The sequence below is a fragment of the Pleurodeles waltl genome, chromosome 8 (assembly GCF_031143425.1).
Source record: "Pleurodeles waltl isolate 20211129_DDA chromosome 8, aPleWal1.hap1.20221129, whole genome shotgun sequence".
NCBI lineage: Eukaryota > Metazoa > Chordata > Amphibia > Caudata > Salamandridae > Pleurodeles > Pleurodeles waltl.
This window is the reverse complement of record NC_090447.1, coordinates 69617326-69633271: the sequence shown is the minus strand read 5'-3', so window position 1 is coordinate 69633271 and position 15946 is coordinate 69617326. Positions and strand designations below refer to the sequence as shown.

The window sequence follows — 15946 nt, the reverse complement described above, 5'->3', positions numbered from 1 at the left end:
CAGACAGTGCCACCTCATGTTAGAATAAAGTGTTACATATGCAATGAGAAAGTGCCACCTCATGTTAGAATAAAGTGCTACATATGCAATGAGACAGTGCCACCTCAAGTTAAAGTGCTACATATGCAATGAGACAGTGTCACCTCATGTTAGACTAAAGTGCTACATATGCAATGAGACAGTGTCACCTCATGTTAGAATAAAGTGCTACATATACAATGAGACAGTGCCACCTCATGTTAGAAGAAAGTGCTACATATGCAATGAGAAAGTGCCACCTCATGTTAGAATACAGTGCTACATATGCAATGAGCCAGTGCCACCTCATGTTAAAGTGCTACATATGCAATAAGACAAAGTACCTCACGTTAAAGTGCTACATATGCAATAAGACAAAGCCACCTCATGTTAAAGTGATACATATCCAATGAGACAGTGCCACCTAATGTTAAAGTGCTACATATGCAACGAGACAGTGCCACCTCATGTTAGAATAAAGTGCTACATATGCAATAATACAGTGCCATCTCATGTTAGACTATAGTGCTACATGTGCAATGAGACAGTGCAACCTCATGGTAAAGTGCTACATATGCAATGAGCCAGTGCCACCTCATGTTAGACTAAAGTGCTACATATGCAAGGAGACAGTGCCACCTCATGTTAAAGTGCTACATATGCAAGGAGACAGTGCCACCTCATGTTAAAGTGCTACATATGCAATGAGCCAGTGCCACCTCATGTTAGACTAAAGTGCTACATATGCAAGGAGACAGTGCCACCTCATGTTAAAGTGCTACATATGCAATGAGACAGTGCCACCTCATGTTAAAGTGCTACATATGCAATGAGATAGTGCAACCTCATGTTAAAGTGCTACATATGCAATGAGACAGTGCAACCTCATGTTAAAGTGCTATATATGCAATGAGACAGTGCCAACTCTTCTTACATTAAAGTGCTATATATGCAATAAGACTTACCATCTCTTCTCAGCAAGGTATGCTTTATATTTAATGGGACAGTGACACCTCCTCTCAGAACGGTATGCTTTACATTTAATGGGACATTGACACCTCTACTCAGCACTGTACGCTTTACATTTAATAGGGAAGTGCTGCCTCTCCTCAGTATGGTATGCTTTACATTTAATGGGACAGTGACACCTCTTCTCAGCGTGATATGCTATACATTTAATGGAACAGTGCTGCCTCTCCTCAGTATGGTATGCTTTACATTTAATGGGACAGTGTTGCCTCTTGTCAGTACGGTATGCTTTACATTTATTGGGACAGTGTTGCCTCTTCTGAGCATGGTATGCTTTACATTTAATGGGACAGTGTCTTCTCTCCTCAGTACGGTATGCTATACATTTAATGGGACTGTGTCGCCTCTTCTCAGCATGATATGCTATACATTTAATGGGACAGTGTTGTCTCTTGTCAGTACGGTATGCTATACATTTATTGGGACAGTGTCGCCTCTCCTCAGTACAGTATGCTATACATTTAATGGGACAGTGTCGCGTCTTGTCAGTACGATATGCTATACATTTAATGGGATAGTGCTGCCTCTTCTATGCACGATATGCTATACATTTAATGGGACAGTGTTGCCTCTTGTCAGTACAGTATGCTTTACATTTAATGGGACAGTGTTGCCTCTTCTCAGTATGGTATGCTATACATTTAATGGGACAGTGTCGCCTCTTCTATGCACGGTATGTTATACATTTACTGGGACAGTGTTGCCTCTCCTCAGTACGGTATGCTTTACATTTAATGTGACAGTGACACCTCTTCTCAGCATGGTATGCTATACATTCAATTGGACAGTGTTGCCTCTTCTCAGTACAGTATGCTATATATTTAATGGGACAGTGTTGCCTCTTCTCAGTACGGTATCCTATACATTTAATGGGACAGTGTCGCCTCTTCTTAGTACGGTATCCTATACATTTAATGAGACAGTGTCGCCAGGGTATGCTATACATTTAATGGGACAGTTTCGCCTCTTGTCAGTACCGTATGCTTTACATTTAATGGGACAGTGTCGCCTCTTCTCAGTATGGTATGCTATACATTTAATGGGACAGTGTTGCCTCTCCTCAGTACGGTATGCTTTACATTTAATGGGACAGTGTCGCCTCTTCTCGTGTGGTATGCTATACATTTAATGGGACAGTGTCGCCTCTTCTCAGTGTGGTATGCTATACATTTAATGGGACTGTGTCGCCTCTCCTCAGTACGGTATGCTATACATTTAATGGGACAGTGTTGCCTCTCCTCAGTACGGTATGCTTTACATTTAATGGGACAGTGTCGCCTCTTCTCAATGTGGTATGCTATACATTTAATGGGACAGTGTTGCCTCTTGTCAGTACGGTATGCTTTACATTTATTGGGACAGTGTCGCCTCTTCTGAGCATGGTATGCTTTACATTTATTGGGACAGTGAAACCTCTTCTCAGCATGGTATGCTATACATTTAATAGGACAGTGTTGCCTCTCCTCAGTCCGGTATGCTTACATTTATTGGGACAGTGACACTTCTTCTCAGCGTTGTATGCTATACATTTAATGGGACAGTGCTGCCGCTTCTCAGTATGGTATGATTTACATTGAATGGGACAGTGTCGCCTCTTCTCAGTATGGTATGCTATACATTTATTGGGATAGTGTTGCCCCTTGTCAGTACGGTATGCTATACATTTATTGGGACAGTGTTGCCTCTTGTAAGTACGGTATGCTATTCATTTAGTGGGACAGTGTCACCTCTTGTCAGTACGTTATGCTATAAATTTAATGGGACAGTGTCGCCACTTCTTAGCGTGGCATACTATACATTTAATGGGACAGTGTCGCCTCTTCTCAGCGTGGCATGCTATACATTTATTGGGACAGTGTCGCCTCTTGTCAGTACGGTATGCTATACATTTAATGGGACAGTGTTGCCTCTTCTCAGTACGGTACGCTATACATTTATTGGGACAGTGTTGACTCTTCTCAGTATGGTATGCTATACATTTAATGGGACAGTGTCGCCTCTTCTCAGTACGGTATGCTATACATTTAATGGGACAATGTCGCCTCTCCTCAGTACAGTATGTTATACATTTAATGGGACAGTGCTGCCTCTTCTCAGTACGGTATGCTTTACATTTAATGGGACAATGTTGCCTCTCCTCAATACGGTATGCTATACATTTAATGGGACAGCGCTGCCTCTTCTCAGTACGGTATGCTATACATTTAATGGGACAATGTCGCCTCTCCTCTGTACGGTATGTTATACATTTAATTGGACTGTGTCGCCTCTCCTCAGTACGGTATGCTATACATTTATTGGGGCACTGCCGCCTCTTCTCAGTACAGTATGCTATACATTTAATGGGACAGTGTCGCTTCTTGTCAGTACGGTATGCTTTACATTTAATGGGACAGTGTTGCCTCTTGTCAGTACGGTATACTTTACATTTAATGGGACAGTGTTGCCTCTTCTTAGCGTGGTATGCTTTACATTTAATGGGACAGTTCTGCCTCTTCTCAGTACAGTATGCTATACATTTAATGGGACAGTGCTGCCTCTTTTCAGTACGGTATGCTATACATTTAATGGGACAGTGTTGCCTATCCTCAGTACAGTATGCTTTACATTTAATGGGACAGTGTTGCCTCTTCTCAGTGCGGTATGCTATACATTTATTTGGACAATATTGCCTCCTCTCAGTACGGTATGCTATACATTTATTGGGACAGTGTTGCCTCTTCTCAGTACGGTATGCTATTCATATTATGGGACAGGGCTGTCTCTTTTCACTCATTATCTGGGGATGGTTTGAACATTTTGCCAGATGTGGTTTTGGGGACAGGGCTTATTTTGTTCCCACCCCAGTCCAGAATGAGGCATTGCGCCTCTTTGCAGTGGGGTCTGCCATACTTTAAATGGGACAGTGGTTGCACTAATACTGTTGATGGGACAGTGGTTGCACTAATACTTTCGATGGGACAGTGGTGCATTAATACTTTTGATGGTACGTGGTCGCACTAATACTTTTGATGGGACAGTGGTCGCACTAATACTTTTGATGGTACGTTGTCGCACTAATACTTTCAATGGAACGTGGTTGCACTAAGACTTTCGATGGGACGTGGTTGCATTAATTCTTTCGATAAGACAGTGGTTGCACTAATACTTTCGATGGGACGTGGTTGCACTAGTACTTTCGATGGGACAGTGGTTGCACTAATACTTTAGATGGGACGTGGTTGCACTAATACTTTAGATGGGACGTGGTTGCACTAATACTTTCGATGGGACAGTGGTCGCACTAATACTTTCGATGGAACGTGGTTGCCCTAGTACTTTCGATGGGACAGTGGTCGCACTAATACTTTCGATGGAACAGTGATCGCAATAATACTTTCGATGGGACGTGGTCGCACTAATACTTTTGATGGGACAGTGGTCGCACTAATACTTTCGATGGGACAGTGGTCGCATTAATACTTTCAGTGGGACAGTGGTTGCACTAATACTTTCGATGCGATGTGGTTGCACTAGTACTTTCGATGGGACAGTGGTTGCATTAATACTTTCGATGGGATGTGGTTGCACTAATACTTTCGATGGGACAGTAGTCACACTAATACTTTCTATGGGATGTGGTTGCACTAATGCTTTCGATGGGATAGTGGTTACACTAGTATTTTCGATGGGACAGTGGTCACACAAATACTTTCGATGGGACGTGTTTGCATTAATGCTTTCGATGGGACAGTGTTTGCACTAGTACTTTCGATGGGACAGTGGTTCCACTAATACTTTCAATGGGACGTGGTTGCACTAGTACTTTCGACGGGACAGTGGTTCCACTAATACTTTCGATGGGACATGGTTGCACTAGTACTTTCGATGGAATGGTGGTCGCACTAATACTTTCAATGGGACAGTGGTTGCACTAACACTTTCGATGGGACAGTGGTTGCATTAAACTAATAGTTTCGATGGGAAAGAGGCTGCACTAATACTTTCGATGGGGTAGTGGTTGCACTAGTGCTTTCGATGGGATAGTGGTTGCATTAATACTTGCGATGGGACGTGGTTGCACTAGTACTTTCGATGGGACGGTGGTCGCACTAATACTTTCAAAGGGACAGTGGGGACACCTCACAGCCATACATCTGATCTTAAGACAAGAGAATGCCACCAGACAGTCCAAGCGAGGTAGGAGCCGGGGGCGCTTTCGGAAGGACACAGCGCCCCAAACTCTGGGCGTCGCCTCTGGGCGCTACGGCGCCACACCCAGCAGAATATCAGGGCGGCGGCGGCTGTCAGAGCCGCACTTCCGCTCAGACCCGTTACTTACAGTCAAGCGCACTTTCACTGCTTCTCGGCCCAGCCCCCCACCCCGAGCACGGCGAACCCCGGGACTTCTGCAGAGCCTCACACCCAGGGTGCGCCTCACACTTAGTGCAACAACTTGTGGCGACTTCATGGCGCCCTCTAAGGCACCCCTGGGCTCCTGGCAGATGAAACTTGTTACAACTGGGACATTGGGGGCCTGGAGCAGCGTCCCTTACCTCTCATATCTCTCCTGCTCCTCGGGGGAAGATGTTCCGCTCTCTGGGCAGGTCCCTCTTCTGCAGATCTTTCCTGGCTGCAGGTCTTCAGCTCTGTGCAGGTCTCTGCCCCAGCTACAGGGATCCGACGGGTCTCTAGCTCTGCTGCGGGCTTCAGTCTCTGCTGCAGGTTTCAGTCTGTGCTATAGGTCTCCAGCTCTGCTACAGATTTCAGTCTGTGCTATAGGTCTCCAGCTCTGCTACAGGTTTCAGTCTGTGCTATAGGTCTTTCAGTCTGTGCTATAGGTCTCCAGCTCTGCTACAGGTTTCAGTCTGTGCTATTATCTCCAGCTCTGCTACAGGTTTCAGTCTGTGCTATAGGTCTTTCAGTCTTTGCTATAGGTCTCTAGCTCTGCTGCAGGTTTCCGTCTCTGCTGCAGGTTTCAGTCTCTGCTATAGTTCTCCAGCTCTGCTACAGGTTTCAGTCTGTGCTATTATCTCCAGCTCTGCTACAGGTTTCAGTCTGTGCTATAGGTCTTTCAGTCTTTGCTATAGGTCTCTAGCTCTGCTGCAGGTTTCCGTCTCTGCTGCAGGTTTCAGTCTCTGCTATAGTTCTCCAGCTCTGCTGCAGGTTTCCGTCTCTGCTGCAGGTTTCAGTCTCTGCTATAGGTCTCCAGCTCTGCTGCAGGTTTCAGTCTCTGCTATAGGTCTCCAGCTCTGCTACAGGTTTCAGTCTCTGCTGCAGGTTTCAGTCTGTGCTATAGGTCTACAGCTCTGCTCAGGTTTCAGTCTCTGCTATAGGTCTTTCAGTCTCTGCTACAGGTTTCAGTCTATGCTATAGGTCTCCAGCTCTGCTACAGGTTTCTGTCTGGGCTTCAGATCTCTCCTCTGATGCAAGTCCCTGTTGCAGCTCTGGGGGTCTCTTGCAGTCCTCCCTCCTTCTGGTCCCTGTCCCTCTTGCAGGTCTGGGAGTCTCTTACAGTCTCGGTCTCTGCTGCAGGTCTGGGTGCTCCCTGCAGTCTTGGTCTCTGCTGCAGGTCTGGCGGTCTCTTGCAGTCTCTGCTGCAGGTCTGGGTGCCCCTTACAGTCTCGGTCTCTGCTGCAGGTCTGGGTGCCCCGTGCAGTCTCGGTCTCTGCCACAGGTCTGAGTGCCCCGAGCAGTCTCGCCCTCTGCTGCAGGTATGGGGGTCTCTTGCAGCCTCTGCTACAAGTCTGGGAGTTTCTTGCAGTCTCTGCCTTTGCTGCAGGTCTGGGGGTCTCTTGCAGTCTCTCCTGCAGATCTGGGTGCCCCGTGCAGTCTCGGTCTCTGCTGCAGGTCTGGGTACCCCGTGCAGTCTCGGTCTCTGCTGCAGGTCTGGGTGCCCCTTGCAGTCTCGGTCTCTGCTGCAGGTCTGGGTACCCCGTGCAGTCTCGGTCTCTGCTGCAGGTCTGGGTGCCCCTTGCAGGCTCGGTCTCTGCTGCAGGTCTGATCTCAGCTCCGGGCGGCTCTCTGCTGCTCCTCGGCAGGCTGGGCGAGATCCCCCACCCCCTGAAGGAGGAAGTGAGTACGAGGAGGAAGTCTGCAGAGAAACTCTCAACCCGCCCGGGCTGCGGCCACAGCAGGCGGAGTGAGACACACTGGAGGAGGGAGTGTCAGAGCCAAGCAGGGCAGAGAGGGCAGAGCTCAGTCCAGCCTGGGCCTGGGGAGGGGACACAGAGATCAGTCCTGCATGGGGTAGCAGCAGAGCTCAGTTCTGCCTGGGGAGGGGGCAGAGCTCACTCCTGCCTCGGGAGGGGGCAGAGATCAGTCCGTCTTGTGCCTGGGGAGGGGACACAGAGATCAGTCCTGCCTGGGGAGGGAGCAGAGCTCAATTATGTCTGAGCCTGGTGGGGGAGCAGAGATCAGTATTGCCTGGGCTTGGGGAGGGGGCAGAGATCAGTCCTGCCGAGGCCTGTGGAGTGGGCAGAGCTTTGCAGAGATCAGTCATGCCTGGGGAGGGGGCAGAGCTCCGTCCTTCTTGTGCCTGGAGAGGAGACACAGAGATCAGTCCTATTTGGTTTTCCGGAAGGGGACAGAGATCAGTCCTGCTTGGGCCTCGGGGGAGGGGGGCAGAGATCAGTCCTACCTCAGGAATGAGGGTGGGGAGAATACGAGGGGGAGGGCGAACTGTAGATTATCTCTGCCTGGGGGGAAGCAGTATAAGGACTCAAACATCAGGGCTCAGGTGAGGCTCCCCAATGACTGGGCGCCCAGGATCACACATGTGGACTGTCTGTGATGCACAGCTCACCTGTGTGTCTGGGCTGCAGAGCGGCTGCTCCTCTCCTAGAGCAGCGTCTGCTGCCATCTAGCGGCCATCGAAAGAAGTGACTCCTCTCCGGTATCAGTTTCAGTAGAGCAGTGGTTCCCAACCTGTGGTCCGGGGACCCCCTGGGGGTCCGTGAAGCCTCTTCGGGGGGTCTCCAACTGCTTAAAAAACGAAATAATATCACGGATAATTAAAGTGTATCTAAATAAAGTGGCTAAATGTACATTTGAAAAATTTGAAACGTACTTTAAATGTCAAGGAATTTGAAAAGAAAGCTGAAAAATTGAGATAAAAATTAAATGAGTATCCTCAGATTGATTTGTGGGAGGAGCTCAGGTGCATCAAACAGAATATAGTATGGACGATGTGTGGCTTCAATAGAATTTAGAAAAGCTCCAATCTTCCTATTAAAATTGTTTATTTTATTTGTTGTTTGCAAATTAAATAAAATGTGTTATAATTTGTGTATGTGTTTGAATGCTTGTTTTTGTGTATTGTTTTGCCGTTCAGATCATTGACAATGTTTAGGCCAGGGTGCCCCAGCTTTCAGTAATTTCTCAGAGGGGGAGTCCCCAGATTCCAATAATGATTCAGTGGGAGTCCTCGGGTTACAGTAATGATAAAGTGGGGGTCCACAGAAGTCAAAAGGTTGGGAACCACTGCAGTAGAGGCCCAAGTCACTCATTCCTGCAGTGTTGTTCTCATCACCACTGATAACTGCTAATCAGTGGCGTGCCCCCGCTAAAGCGGGGGCTCTCACTGGGACTGAGCAGCTGGTGAACTGGGCCCACATAAACATTTGTTGTTTTTGGGCCTCTTATGTCTGCAAGTGCGCAAACAAAATGCTAAATAAATCTGTTATGAAATAGTACGAGAGAGGGCTGTGGGCTTCACTGGCTTGCGGAGGAAAGGAAACACACACAGAAAACACAGAGAGAAGAACACACGGAAAAACAATGACCATGAGAGAGAAAGAGATGGAAAACCTAAGGATCAGAAAAAATGGGTGAATAAAAAGGGAAAAAAGAACAGAAGGTGAACGGAGGGTGAGAGAAAGGAAAAGTAAAAGGAAAAATGTATTAAAGTTGAAAGGAAGGATGAAACCATGAAAGATTGACTGTGTGTGTGAAGGGACTGATATATGGAGGGGTCAAAGGTTGAATGGAAGAGTGAGAGGTTGGACTGGTGAAAGAGTGAGGGGTGGAGGAACAGACAGATGGAGAAGAGTGGGTGGGTGGTTAAAAGGCAGATGGATAAATGAACATATTGATGAGCTGATAGGTGAAATGGTGGCTGGATAAATGGATGGATGGATAATGGATGGGAAGATGGAAAGCGGAGGGGGTGGGCAGATGGGTGAGTAGATGGAAGGTTGAGTGGATGGATAGATGAAAGGAGGGTCGCCTGTGCTCGCTTTGTATGCTTGCTCTGGTTAGAGGGATGTTTCAAGCAGGAGTATTTTAATTTTCCGGCTACCCCCTTGCTGCTGAAGCCCTGAAAGCAGCATTGAACACTTTTGTTTGTAATATATCCCATGGGTGGGTAAGTGGCTGCTGGGAGCTGGCAGGCGCGGCGCAGTTTGCCAGTCTGTGCTCCCTCCTCTGTTCAGTCTGTCAGTCTGTCACTGGCTGCCTGTCAGGAAGCCTCTGTGCCTCACAGATTCTGACTCACTGAAGCCTCAGACCCTCTTCAGCTCCCTCTGTCCAATCGTAAACTACTTCAGAGCCGCTAGAGCCCAGGGGGCGACTAGATTCTGAGCACCAAAAAAAATAAAAAAACCTGGGACATCTCAATGACATAGAAGAAGGACTAAAAGAATGCATCGTACATGGGACATAGAATGATTTGACTGACAGTGCTCCCCAATATAGAAAACTCAGACACTGTGGCGCTAAGACATCTGCACTCAGCATCATGTGTGTTAACTAAGGGGCATATTTATACTCTGTTTGTGCCGGATTTGTGTCATTTTTTTTTTTCCGCAAATCCGGCGCAAACTTAACTCCATATTTATATTTTGGCGCTAGACATGTCTAGCGCCAAAATATTGGAGTTAAAGTCATTTTTTGCCTGCAGAAAACTACCTTGCGTCAATGAGATGCAAGGTAGGCATTTCCGGGCAAAAAATGACTCTAAGGCCCGAGGGCCTAATTTATCCTCCTATGCAAAAATCACGCACGGGGGAGGAGGAGTCAAAAAATGGTGCAAAGCTTGACCATTTTTAACGCCTGGGTCAGGGCGGGCTTTAGGGGACCTGTGGACCTATTTCCATGGTGGAACACCATGGAATAAGCCCACAGGTGCCCTCCCCAGGCCCCAGGGCCACCCCCACCCACAGCGGAGGGACAGCGGAGGATAGGGGACCCCATCCCAGGTAAGTATAGGTAAGTATAGGTAAGTATTTTTTTTAGTGTCATTGGGAGCCCTGAAATGGGTCCCCCTACATGGCACTGGGTGCAATGGGGGGACCCTGGTCCCCTGTGCTGGCCACTGGGGTGGTGAGCATGACTGCTGTCTTTTCTAAGACAGAAGTCATGTGGCATGGATGGTTTTGCATCAGAAAATTACTCTAGGCAGGTTAGAGTCATTTTCTTTTACTCTAACCTACCTAATGTCATTTTTTGGTGCAAAACCCCCTTCTTCCATACCACCAACCCCACCCGACTAACGTCATTTTTATTACGCCAGTCTACACTTTGCACCGGCTTGCACCATTCCATAAATAAGGTGCCCGGCTGGTGCACAGAAATTGTGCAAACCGGTGCTAAACTTTTTGGTGCAAAACTGCGTTAGTGCAATTTTGCACCAAAAAGTATAAGTCAGGGCCTAAGTACGTTATGCTAAGGGATGCTCACTAATTGTATTCTTTAACTCCTGACAACCTGCTGTGAAACTGTTCAGTCGGCCCTCTCTGAAAGCTGGACATCAGCTAAGTTTACTGGAATTGCCGGGACAGATGGTGAGAAAAATTTAATTTAGGTGGAGGGGAAGAGGCAGAGATGGTAGACGTGAGGACCACATGTGATTGTTGCTTGCATCTGCCTCAGAAGTGGGAGGGAGTGTGTGACAGTTTCTGTCTGAGCTCCTCACCTTGTGCTTGGCCATGCCTGCTCTGCGTTCTCTGATGACACGAGGATTGAGAGAGGGGGGTAGGTACTGGTGTTTATTTTACCAAACTGATGGTGACAAAACCAGCCACTCTGGTGCTGCCCGGTTGGGTTTGGTCAGAGAACCTTCTGAGCTGATCCTTTTTTTGCATAAAGTCTGTTTTCTTTATCAAAGCCCCATTCACAAGAGATGATCTAACCTAGCCTCCTTCGGGTCAGCTTATCCCACCACATCATGGGGTGAAAGGGGAAGGGTCGGTACGTTGAATGGGGTCTCAGGTAGGTGAGAAGATGCCGACCATCCCTGAGGGGAACTCTGGTCACATTTCAGAGGCTCGTGCCTGCTGCCCTCAGAAAAGCCCCAGAGATGTTTTTTAGACAGACCTTCAGAACCCAATGGAGGAAATACAGGGGACTCTGAAAGCACTGTGTGTCCCGTAAACGTGCTCATGGCTACTCATACTGGCATTAAGACCAGGCGGATGGACGTAGAAGGAGATCGATTTCAGAAGCACACCCAGATATCCAGCTTGAACTGCACCCAAGCCGCCAAGTCTTGAACTGACTCAACCAAAGCACTTATCACATGCTAGACTGATGGTCTCTGGCCGCGGTCTTAAGATGCTACCTAAAAACTGGTGGGCTTCTAGGGGCTTTCTGAAAGTGAGTCGATTGTGATTATGATTATACCCCAGATCCTGAGGCCAGGGACATGAGACAGAGAAGCCTTAACTACCTTTGACTCAAGACTCACCCAGTGGTGGGTTTTAGCATTATAGTGAAATTCAATTAGCGAGGTGTTTGGGCGGCAAGACCATTAATACAGTTACACACCCTGCAACTTAATTTAGGCTTGATTCTGTCCCTAGGAAGCAGCAGTGGCGAGATTGACGAGCTTCAGAGACGTGATCTCTTCTGCTCAGACCAGAGAAGAGTTTGCAACTTTCAGGGCTTGCTGAAGGTGGGTGGGGTGGGTATGCGACACACCTGTGAAGAGAGCTTTTCCCAGGGCAGTTATGCTCTGTAGAGTCGGAGTTACACAAGCTGTTTATGCTTCAGAAGGGAGTGTGTTGTGTTGTCGTCACAGTCAACAAGAAGACCAAGGTAGGTCCATCATTTATTTAGTCACTGCTCGTCTCAGGTCTCTTCCAAGCCCTCTTTCCAGCTGCCTTCCCTCTTCATAACACATCATTCTACACTTGTCATAGTACATCAAGGAAGGAATACATAGAACATGATGCTGTAAGTAAAGAACAAACAAAAATCAGGAAAATGTCAAACATCACAATCTCCCCTCCTTAAATGAACAAAACTGTGTATACTCAAATAAAGAGCGACTGGCATAAAAAACACACACAAATACTCTAAAACAAGAAAAGCTTCAAAAACAAAGCCGTCCAAGAACACTGGTAGCCTAAAAATATACTAACAGAACAAATACAACAAAACATATTTTAAAATCAGGAAGACTTTCAAGGAACAAAGTTTTCCAAATAATTTGGTCGCCTAATAGTCTGACCTGACACTTCATCTACTCATATCATCCAGTTCTGATCCTTCTTGGGAGATTTATTACACTCATGGACACCAGACCCCACTCCTTCAACATCATCAAGACAAGCATATTTCGTTATGCTCATTTTATCTTCCTCTTCACTCGTAGCATTCTTACATTTCACCATCCTGTTCATATGCCGGATTCGACCATCGATAAGTTTAACTGAATTGTAAGAAATCTTTTCCACTTTGAATGATACAGAAAATATGCTTTCATATTCTCTTACTTTACTGACCATCTCTCCCACTTCCAGCTGTGCACAATTCACACCAAATCTTTCATCATGATAATCTTTGTATTTCTTTTTAGCCTTTTCAATATTACCCTTTACAACATCCAACAACCACTTAACTAGTCTGGGCTCCATCTACCAACCTTGACTATTCTTGGTGAAGAGAACCCTTCCACTCATAATTGTGAAAGGACTATATCCTGTACATGTGGGAAATGTGTGATACCTCCAAATCATCTTCTTAAGCCCCACCATCCACTCCTTTTTATTCATAGCCATTTGAAGTGCAATCTTAATGTCCCAGTTATACCATTCCACCTCACCATTAGACTCAGGATGATCATCTGAAACAAACTGTTGTTCAGTACCATTGTGACTGAAAACATGTTTAATCTCTTATGACATGAGTTGTACCCTATTATCTGAGATAATGGTTTTAGGTAAATATTCCCTTTGGAAATTTTCATCCAGAAACTTCACAACACTAGATGACTGGGGCACCCTAAAAATGAAATTTCCGGCCACTTTGAAAAATATTCCATAGCCACAATGATGTGTGGACGCCCCATGCTCATCCACCACCAGCCCCACAATATTCACCTCAGTGATCTCTCAAGCAATACTGGGGCATTTCAGCAGACATAAAGGTGTCTTCAGTAAAATGTGGGACTCATCAGCATCCTTATAATCGGGACACTTTCTCACAATGCACTCTATTTCTATGCCCATACCACCCCCCAGTAACTTTCTTTAATCCTGCTTTAACTTTTCACAAAACCAAGATGACCTTCATGACACGATTCCACAATTCTTCTCCTTAGTCCACTCCTCACCATTCTCAATGTTTTGAAGTAATATTGCCCCAACCCTCTTATTGCTGACATCCGAGGTTGTTGTACTACACTTACTCATCAGGTCAAAGCCATGTAAAGCATCAGTAGAAGAAATATCGTTTGATGTTCTCAGAATCTAATTGTACTTTTGATCCCCATACAAACTTAACTGTAGATTTCAACAGTTGTCTCATACCAAATGTTTTATTTGAGACAGTTAGCACGAATTTGGCATAAAGCTCCACCAACCCCTAACAAATAGCTGAGATCCCTTGTAAGTAGGCAATGGTGCAGCAAATATAGCTTGAATCAATTCATTTTAAGGTTTGATTTCTTCCTTACTAATTTCATGGCCTAAGTAATTTAAAGTTTGCAAACCAAATTTACATTTAGTTAGTTCTGCAGTTAATCCACGTTTCTGTAGGATACACAATATATTCTTTAAATGATTATTATGTTGTTTTTATCTGTGTCTTAGCAAGTAGATCATCCTGGAAATACACTGTGCCTTCACACTTTCTTTGAACAAGTTGAACATTAATTTCTGAAGCCAGACCCAATGGCAATTATACATATCTGTAACACCCAATCGGTGTCATAAAGGAGGTGAGACCTTTACTTCCTGGATGCAAACAAACCTGATGATAAGCTGATGAGTGGTCCCTAGAGTAAAAACATTAATTCCCTTGGTCATGACCAACATCTCATTTATTCTGGTAAAGGAAACCTCTTCCCAACAAGGTTGTCACTAAGATGTCTTATTTGATCCCGCCTTCACATTTTCCCATTGCCCTTCCTGACCACAACCAGGAGTGCAATCCACTCAGATGCCTCTACTGGTTCTATAATTCTGGCCTCTAAAAATGTCTCAGTTTCCTTATAGACCTCATCTCTCACCATCCATGGGATGTTCCACATTTTGTGAACTCTCAGTTGGGCTCCTGCCTTTAACAAAATCTTGTGCAAAAATCCCTTTAATGTTCTTATTTTCGCTGAAAACACTCCTGGAAATTTCTTCAACAATTTCTGGACCCATAGCTTCATTGTCTCCTACTACCAATGCCTGTTCTGGACTATTAGGATCCAAAATAATATCATGTTCTGTTTGATTGATCCAATTCAAAACAGGTGGTCCATATTCTGCCACATTCAATTTCCCAATAGATAACCTACTTTTAAACTAAAACATAACGGTTCTGTAACCTCTCATGCGCATAGAATCTCCACTGAAACTTTCAGGGGCTATGTCTGATTGTTGCAGATTGTTCCCCAACACACCGGCAATTATTTATTTCCATATATGTTATCCACAGTTGTGTATGGAGATCCTGAAATTACAACAGTCAACATCTGGACTCCATTTAACTTAATTTCACGCACTAGTTTACGACACAAGGCTTGTTCAGAGTATTCACTGTTCCTGCAGAGCCAATATTATGAGTCTCAATAGTAAAAACACGGTCTACCTCTCTAGATGTTTCAAATAATGCAGGCCACATTTAACCCAGTCCAAGTCCTCAGTGATTATACTCTTCAATGCCGGGATGCCACTGAACAGCCGCATCATATTCCCTCTATTTAGGGTATCCATGAGGCCTTTTGGAGTACATCAGGGAATAAACAGCAGTTCTGAGTGTGTACGCCAACCCTCCTCACTCACAGGCTGGACGATGGACTGCTGCTCGTCGAGCTGGGTGAAGGAGACTCTTCTGCTGGATGACGCCGCATGAACTGGATGACTATTGGCAGGGGGGCTTTTGTGAGCATATCTGTGTTGGAGGCAAAACAAGGCACCCCACTAAGAGGATTCCAATTGTGACCTTATGTTTCTGTACTTGTTGGAGAGCATGGGCAAGATTTGTCCCTGTTGAGGAGTTTTACATGGGACTCCAGAAGACTTGGTTTGGACCCACTTTCAGCCAGGTGGGCTGCCGGTGATTGAATCAGATCTAATCGTAGTTCCATTTTATTTGACTGCCAAAGCAATGCTCTGGCTATGGTGTCCTATGACGCTCGTATTGTCACCCATTCTTGATTGTAGGGTGTGCCCAGTAGGGTTGAGGCTGGCTCATGGCTTTATCTGCTGGTCCCCGGACTAGAGGGGATTGCCCAAGTGTTTTGTTTATTTGTGCTTCTATGTTAGAAAGTGTAGGAAGCTGGCTCTGTATGTACTATATCAAAATGAGATATAGTGTGCACAGAGTCCAGGGGTTCCTAGAGGCTTAACAGAGGCTAAAGTAGATCAAACGAATGCTCTCTTTGTGGCAGTGTGGTCGAGCAGTTAGGCTAATCAGCGGGTAGTGCAAAGCATTTATTGTACACACACAAGCAATATAAGAAGCAGACACTCAATGACTTAACTCCAGA

At 45.8% G+C, this 15946-nt stretch overlaps 1 protein-coding gene across 1 annotated transcript in view; it reads right to left on the bottom strand.

The window, feature by feature from the left end:
* Window positions 1–7165, bottom strand: part of LOC138249709 (rho-related GTP-binding protein RhoG) — a 119667-nt gene extending 112502 nt beyond the window's left edge. The window contains exon 1 of the mRNA XM_069203719.1: window positions 5583–7165. The gene's annotated coding sequence lies outside the window, so the exon portion shown is untranslated. The remainder of the gene's footprint in view (window positions 1–5582) is intronic.
* Between the last annotated feature and the right edge of the window lie 8781 nt (window positions 7166–15946).